Here is a 6,854-nt window from a genome sequence, read left to right as displayed (position 1 = left end):
CACAGTGGTGATCTGTTGCGGAGCCCCACATTCAACAATGTGCTCTGAACGATCTCCTCCGAAGCACTTATACCTGCACCACCCATCCTGTTTTACAGAGTAGGCAAGTTTCCGTCCTCCATGTTGTACGATGGAGCGTGGACGACTCAACACACCGTTCTTCAGTCACTTTCCCTAGACGCTTCACCGTTTCCGAGATCATAGTTCCCATGCAAAATCGCTGATGTCAGTGGATTTCCTTAATAGTGAACTGTACTGTTTCGACAATGATGGTTCAAATGGCTCTAAGCACTATGGGACTTAACATCTGAGGTCATCAGTCCACTAGACTTAGAACTACTTAAACCTAACTAACCTAGAGACATCACACACATCCATGCCCGAGGCAGGATTCGAAACTGCGACCGTAGCAGCAGTGTGCTTCCGGACTGAAGTGCCTCCAACCGCTCGGTCACAGCGGCCGATTTGCGACAGTTATTCTCTGTTCGTCCCCGCTCGCATTTCCTTGCTGCATAGCGCGACTTCGACACCATGAGGTGGCGTTCAGTATCGCGGTGGACAGTGTTCATAATTTTTGGCTGGCTCCGTACTAAATCATTAAAAAATGCAGGAAAGTAAAATAGAAGTGACTACAGGAAAATATGAAGAAAGCGAATAGGAAATGGTCGTCGAAAGAACGAATTCAGTATACAGAAAATTCAAAATAATAGTAACTGACTTTAGAAGCAACGGCCTCAACACGAGAGTGCAAAAGGAACTTCTCCTTTAAACCCATAAAATTAAATGGACGTCGATTTGGAAAACATAGTAAATCTAGTTTTAGAGGTGGAATTCGACGAAGATTTCGAAGACCTTCAATCAAGTAACGCAGAAGAGATAGATGACATTCCTCCGGAATTTCTAAAATTATCAGGGAAATCTATAAGACTGGGGACAAGCTATCAGGCTTTTGGAAGATTATCATCCATACAATCATGCAGAGTGTAAAAGAATATTAGCGACACAAACCTTAAGATGGTAAAAGATGCGAGAACTATCGAGCAGTCTTCTTAATAGCAGATGCATCCAAGTTGCTGACACAGATAGTATACAGAAGAATGGAAGATAAATTTGGATCTATTCGATGACCGCCAGTTTGGCTTTAGGAAAGGTAAAGACACTAAAGAGTGATTCCGACGTTGCTCTTGATAATGGGGGCAAGCACTAAGAAAAATAAAGACATTTTCTCTGGAGTTTTTTACTTGTAATAATGCAGAATGCTACAAGATGTTTGAAATTCTCAGTAAAACAGATACTGAATCTATACTTTGCGAATCACTGTGAAGTGCATGACGAAGGTACTAACCGTTCGGCCTCATGTTAGGGTGTAATAAGAATGAATGCTTTAATATCTCTGTGCTCGCTGCAATTAACCGAGTTTTATAGTCTCTATGGAAATAATAGGTAGTATATTCCACGAATGTTAAGTATGCTACTAATGGCCCGACATCTTCCATGTGCTTCCCCCACGATTGCGTTTAGTTTGTTTATTTATTTATTTAATTTGGTCTGATGATGGCTATAAGGCCCTCTCTTACAAACAGTACCTTTTTTACATCTCATGTACAGTACCTTTTTTTACATCATAGGTATGTAAGAAATAACAATTTTAATGTGACAAGTACTGGGTTGGTGGATAAATTCGTAGGGTTTTTGTTTTGCATTTTCATATTTCTGTTGCTATAATTTCATCTGGGGACTACTCAACAGGACGTCGTTATCAGGAGAAAGAAAACTGGCATTCTACGGATCGGAGCGTGGAATGTCAGATCCCTTAATCGGGCAGGTAGGTTAGAAAATTTAAAAAGGGAAATGGATAGGTTGAAGTTAGATATAGTGGGAATTAGTTAAGTTCGGTGGCAGGAAGAACAAGACTTTTGATCAGGTGAATCAGGTGAATACAAAATCAAATAGGGGTAATGCAGGAGTAGGTTTAATAATGAATAAAAAAATAGGAGTGCGGGTAAGCTACTGCAAACACCATAGTGAACGCATTATAGTGGCCAAGACTGACATGAAGCCCACGCCTACTACAGTAGTACAAGTTTATATGCCAACTAGCTCTGCAGATGATGAAGAAATTGATGAAATGTATGATGAGATAAAAGAAATTATTCAGGTAGTGAAGGGAGACGAAAATTTAATAGTCATGGGTGACTGGAATTCGACAGTAGGAAAAGGAAGAGAAGGAAACGTAGTAGGTGAATATGGATTGGGGCTAAGTAATGAAAAAGGAAGCCGCCTGGTAGATTTTGCACAGAGCATAACTTAATCATAGCTAACACTTGGTTCAAGAATCATGAAAGAAGGTTGTATACATGGAAGAATCCTGGAGATACTAAAAGGTTTCAGATAGATTATATAATGGTAAGACAGAGATTTAGGAACCAGGTTTTAAATTGTAACACATTTCCAGGGGCAGATGTGGACTCTGACCACAATCTATTGGTTATGAACTGTAGATTAAAACTGAAGAAACGGCAAAAAGCTGGGCATTTAAGGAGATGGGACCTGGATAAACTGAAAGAACCAGAGGTTGTACAGAGTTTCAGGGAGAGCATAAGGGAACAATTGATAGAAATGGGGGAAAGAAATACATTAGAAGACGAATGGGTAGCTCTGAGGGATGAAGTAGTGAAGGCAGCAAATGGTTCAAATGGCTCTGAGCACTATGGGACTTAACATCTGTGGCCATCAGTCCCCTAGAACTTAGAACTTCTTAAACCTAACTAATCTAAGGACATCACACACATCCATGCCCGAGGCAGGATTCGAACTTGCGACCGTAGCAGTCGCGCGATTCCGGACTGAGCTCCTAGAACCACTAGACCACCGCGGCCGGCTGAAGGCAGCAGAGGATCAAGTAGGTAAAAAGAAATCCATGGGTAACAGAAGAAATATTGAATTTAATTGATGAAAGGAGAAAATATAAAAATGCAGTAAATAAAGAAGGCAAAAAGGAATACAAACGCCTCAAAAATGAGATCGACAGGAAGTGCAAAATGGCTAAGCAGGCATGGCTAGAGGACAAATGTAAGGATGTAGAGGCTTATCTCACTAGGGGTAAGATAGATACTGCCTACAGGAAAATTAAAGAGGCCTTTGGAGAAAAGAGAAGAGCTCAGGTGGAAACCCAGTTCTAAGCAAAGAAGGGAAAGCAGAAAGGTGGCAGGAGTATATAGAGGGTCTCTACATGGGCGATGTACTTGAGGACAATATTATGGAAACGGAAGAGGATGTAGATGAAGATGAAATGGGAGATATGACACTGCGTGAAGAGTTTGACACAGCACTGAAAGATCTGAGTCGAAACAAGGTCCCGGGAGTAGACAACATTCCATTAGAACTACTGACAGCCTTGGGAGAGCCACTCCTGACAAAACTCTACCATCTGGTGAGCAAGATGTATGAGACAGGCGATATACCCTCAGCCTTAAGAAGAAAATAATAGTTCCAATCCCAAAGAAAGCAGGTGCTGACAGATGTGAAAATTACCGAACTATCAGTTTAATAAGTCACAGCTGCAAAATACTAACGCGAATTATTTACAGACGAATGAAAAAACTGGTAGAAGCCGACCTCGGGGAAGATAAGTTTGGACTCCGTAGAAATGTTGGAGCACGTGAGGCAATACTAACCCTACGACTTATCTTAGAAGAAAGATTAAGGAAAGGCAAACCTACATTTCTAGCATTTGTAGAATTATAGAAGTCAGAGACAGCAAAGGAACTGAAAGAGCAGCTGAACGGAATGGACAGTGTTTTGGAAGGAGGGTATAAGATGAACATCAACAAAAGCAAAACGAGGATAATGGAATGTAGTCGAATTAAGTCGGGTGATGCTACGGGAATTAGATTAGGAAATGAAACACTTATAGTAGTAAAGGAGTTTTGCTATTTGAGGAGCAAAATAATCTATGATGGCCGAAGTAGAGAGGATTTGAGATGCAGACTGGCAGTGGCAAGGAAAGCGTTTCTGAAGTAGAAAAATTTATTAACATCAAGTATAGATTTAAGTGTCAAGAAGTCGTTTCTGAAAGTATTTGTAGGGAGTGTAGCCATGTATGGAAGTGAAACGTGGACGACAAATAGTTCGGACAGGAAGAGAATAGAAGCTTTCGAAATGTGGTGCTACAGAAGAATGCTGAATGGGTAGATCACATAACTAATAAGGAGGTATTGAATAGAATTGATAGAGGGAGACGAGGAGATGAATACACTAAGCAGATTCAGATTGATGTAGGTTGCAGTAGGTGCTGGGAGATGAAGAAGCTTGCGCAGGACACAGTAGCATGGAGAGCTGCATCAAACCAGTCTCAGGACTGAAGACCACAACAACAACAACAATTTCATCTGTCGATTGCCTTTTTTCTTAATTTATAGTACACTGTTGGTACTTCAGTTAACATGTTGTCATTTTGTCATCTGGAAATAGGAAATGGACCTGTGAGCGCTAGAAAATGGAGTGCTAAGTGGAGAAATCTGAATATTTCTGACATATTGTTCGGTGCTTCAGAAGAATGCTAAAGTTTAGCTGGGGCGATCACGTAACTAATGAGGAAGTACTGAATTTTTTTGTAGGTGTGCAAAATAGATATTCCTGATACAGCGAGTTCTGACGGAAGGGAATTTAAGAAGATCACACCAGCTAAGATTAGTGTGAAATGAGGAAGATCTGGTTGGAAAGAAGAATATACAAAAGTAATGAGTGCGTACATGGACAGTTTTAATTATCGTAGTCCTAGTAGACATGTCATTAGCTGTCTTCTGAAGCTGGATATGACACTTAGTTCTCCAATATACAGCGGGAGTCTATTCCAGGGTTAGGTTCATGCTACTGAGAAGGACTTCGAGAAAGTGGCTCAACGAAAGAGTAGGACAGAAAGCAGTTTGCTCTCGTGGGAACGGGTGTTTCTGTTACGTTGTTCAAACAAGAGGGTTAATGTCGATGGGAGATATTGGGGACAGTGTTGTTTTACAAGACAGTAGAGAAGGTACAGAGAGTATGGAAATATCTGCGCTTGTCTACACGCAGCCAGGACAGCTGTGCATGTGATGGTGAAATATTATCAAAACTTTGAACGTCACAGATATAACGAGTGCAGGCATTCATAAGCAGTTCCAGGCGCCGCGAGCTTTGCTGAGAAACGCCTTACAGGTAACATCGTTGTTGTAATCATCTCCATCTGAAACACGTCACTATTAACAGCTGAACAAAGAGAGTGTGCGATAGATCAATTACTTATCCCAACTACGTATTCCCTGTACACGAACCTAGTATGGCTTTCTTTAATGCTGGATGGTGGGTCACGAGAAATAATTAATGTTTATGACAGGAACGCCACAGCGTATTTCTCTTAATGGCAACTGTACTGAAGGAGAATATCTAATACTGATTGATTTGATGAAGTTAATGCAGCGCCAGTGCGGTGCGGCTTTATTAAGCGGCCCCCGAGCAGCGCTGGAATTCCTTCCGTCATTACGGCTGCGGGCTGCTGCCGTATTCAGGTCGCGGCCGCTCGCGCTGCACTCGTATTCCGGCCCGGCGTGGCCCAACACGGCATCCAAAACAGAATCGTATTAGGCAGAACAAAGTTTGCGCCGCTCGTAATGTATTCACGTCACGGGCTGAGAACCGCCTAACTCCACGGCGCGGAAAGCTCCATCGCATCGGCTTTCTCACGTCTCGCCTCCAAGAAAAACCGACGACGCCTCACGCCCCTCTTAGCCTGCCGCTTACTTTTTCGTATTAGAAATGAGGTTGCAAGAACGTTGGCAAATCTTTCCGGAAGACGAAAAACTACGAACGGTGCTTAATAATGGAGCTACCTTGTATTTTGTATTACTTTTGGGGATACAGCGTACACAATTACGTTTGGACAAAGGTAGAAATACACAACAGTACACTGTTCGTAACGTCACTCGCGAGCCAGTTGCCCGCCATCCGTCATGTAAATAACAAAACGGAAGTTCATGTACGTCCGTTTTCCACAATATTTTGCAAAAATTGAACTATTACAGATGAGTTATAAATGTAGCTTAAGGTTGATGTTGCTGAAATACCACAGATTTACGCATATTTTGGAATTAGTGCATATTTAAAGCTGTGTGTTTCACCTTCGGACTCCTAACTACGTAAACAATAATATTTGACCTGAAACTTCCTGGCAGATTAAAACTGTGTGCCCGACCGAGACTCGAACTCGGGACCTTTGCCTTTCGCGGGCAATTGCTCTACCAACTGAGCTACCGAAGCACAACTCACGCACGGTACTCACAGCTTTACTTCTGCCAGTACCTCATCTCCTACCTTCCAAACTTTACAGAAGCTCTCCTGCGAACCAAGTAGAACTAGCACTCCTGAAAGAACGGATATTGTGGAGACATGGCTTAGCCACAGCCTGGGGGATGTTTCCAGAATGAGATTTTCACTCTGCAGCGGAGTGTGCGCTGATATGAAACTTCCTGGCAGATTAAAACTGTGTGCCCGACCGAGACTCGAACTCGGGACCTTTGCCTTTCGCGGGCAAGTGCTCAGGAGTGCTAGTTCTGCATGGTTCGCAGGAGAGCTTCTGTAAAGTTTGGAAGGTAGGAGACGAGGTACTGGCAGAAGTAAAGCTGTGAGTACCGGGCGTGAGTCGTGCTTCGGTAGCTTAGTTGGTAGAGCACTTCCCCCTCCCCCCCCCCCCCCAAAGCAAAGGTCCCGAGTTCGAGTCTCGGTCGGGCACACAGTTTTAATCTGCCAGGAAGTTTCATATCAGCGCACACTCCGCTGCAGAGTGAAAATCTCATTCTGGAATATTTGACCTCATAAAT

General features: G+C 42.7%; 1 non-coding gene across 1 annotated transcript; it reads right to left on the bottom strand.

The window, feature by feature from the left end:
- Window positions 1–6,220: 6,220 nt before the first annotated feature.
- On the bottom strand, window positions 6,221–6,295 carry Trnas-cga. The gene has a single exon. It is a non-coding gene; the product is annotated as a tRNA-Ser (tRNA).
- Window positions 6,296–6,854: the final 559 nt, after the last annotated feature.

This window comes from Schistocerca americana, chromosome 1 (assembly GCF_021461395.2).
Source record: "Schistocerca americana isolate TAMUIC-IGC-003095 chromosome 1, iqSchAmer2.1, whole genome shotgun sequence".
NCBI lineage: Eukaryota > Metazoa > Arthropoda > Insecta > Orthoptera > Acrididae > Schistocerca > Schistocerca americana.
The sequence above is the reverse complement of the archived record's forward strand: the minus strand, read 5'-3'. Positions and strand labels throughout refer to the sequence as shown.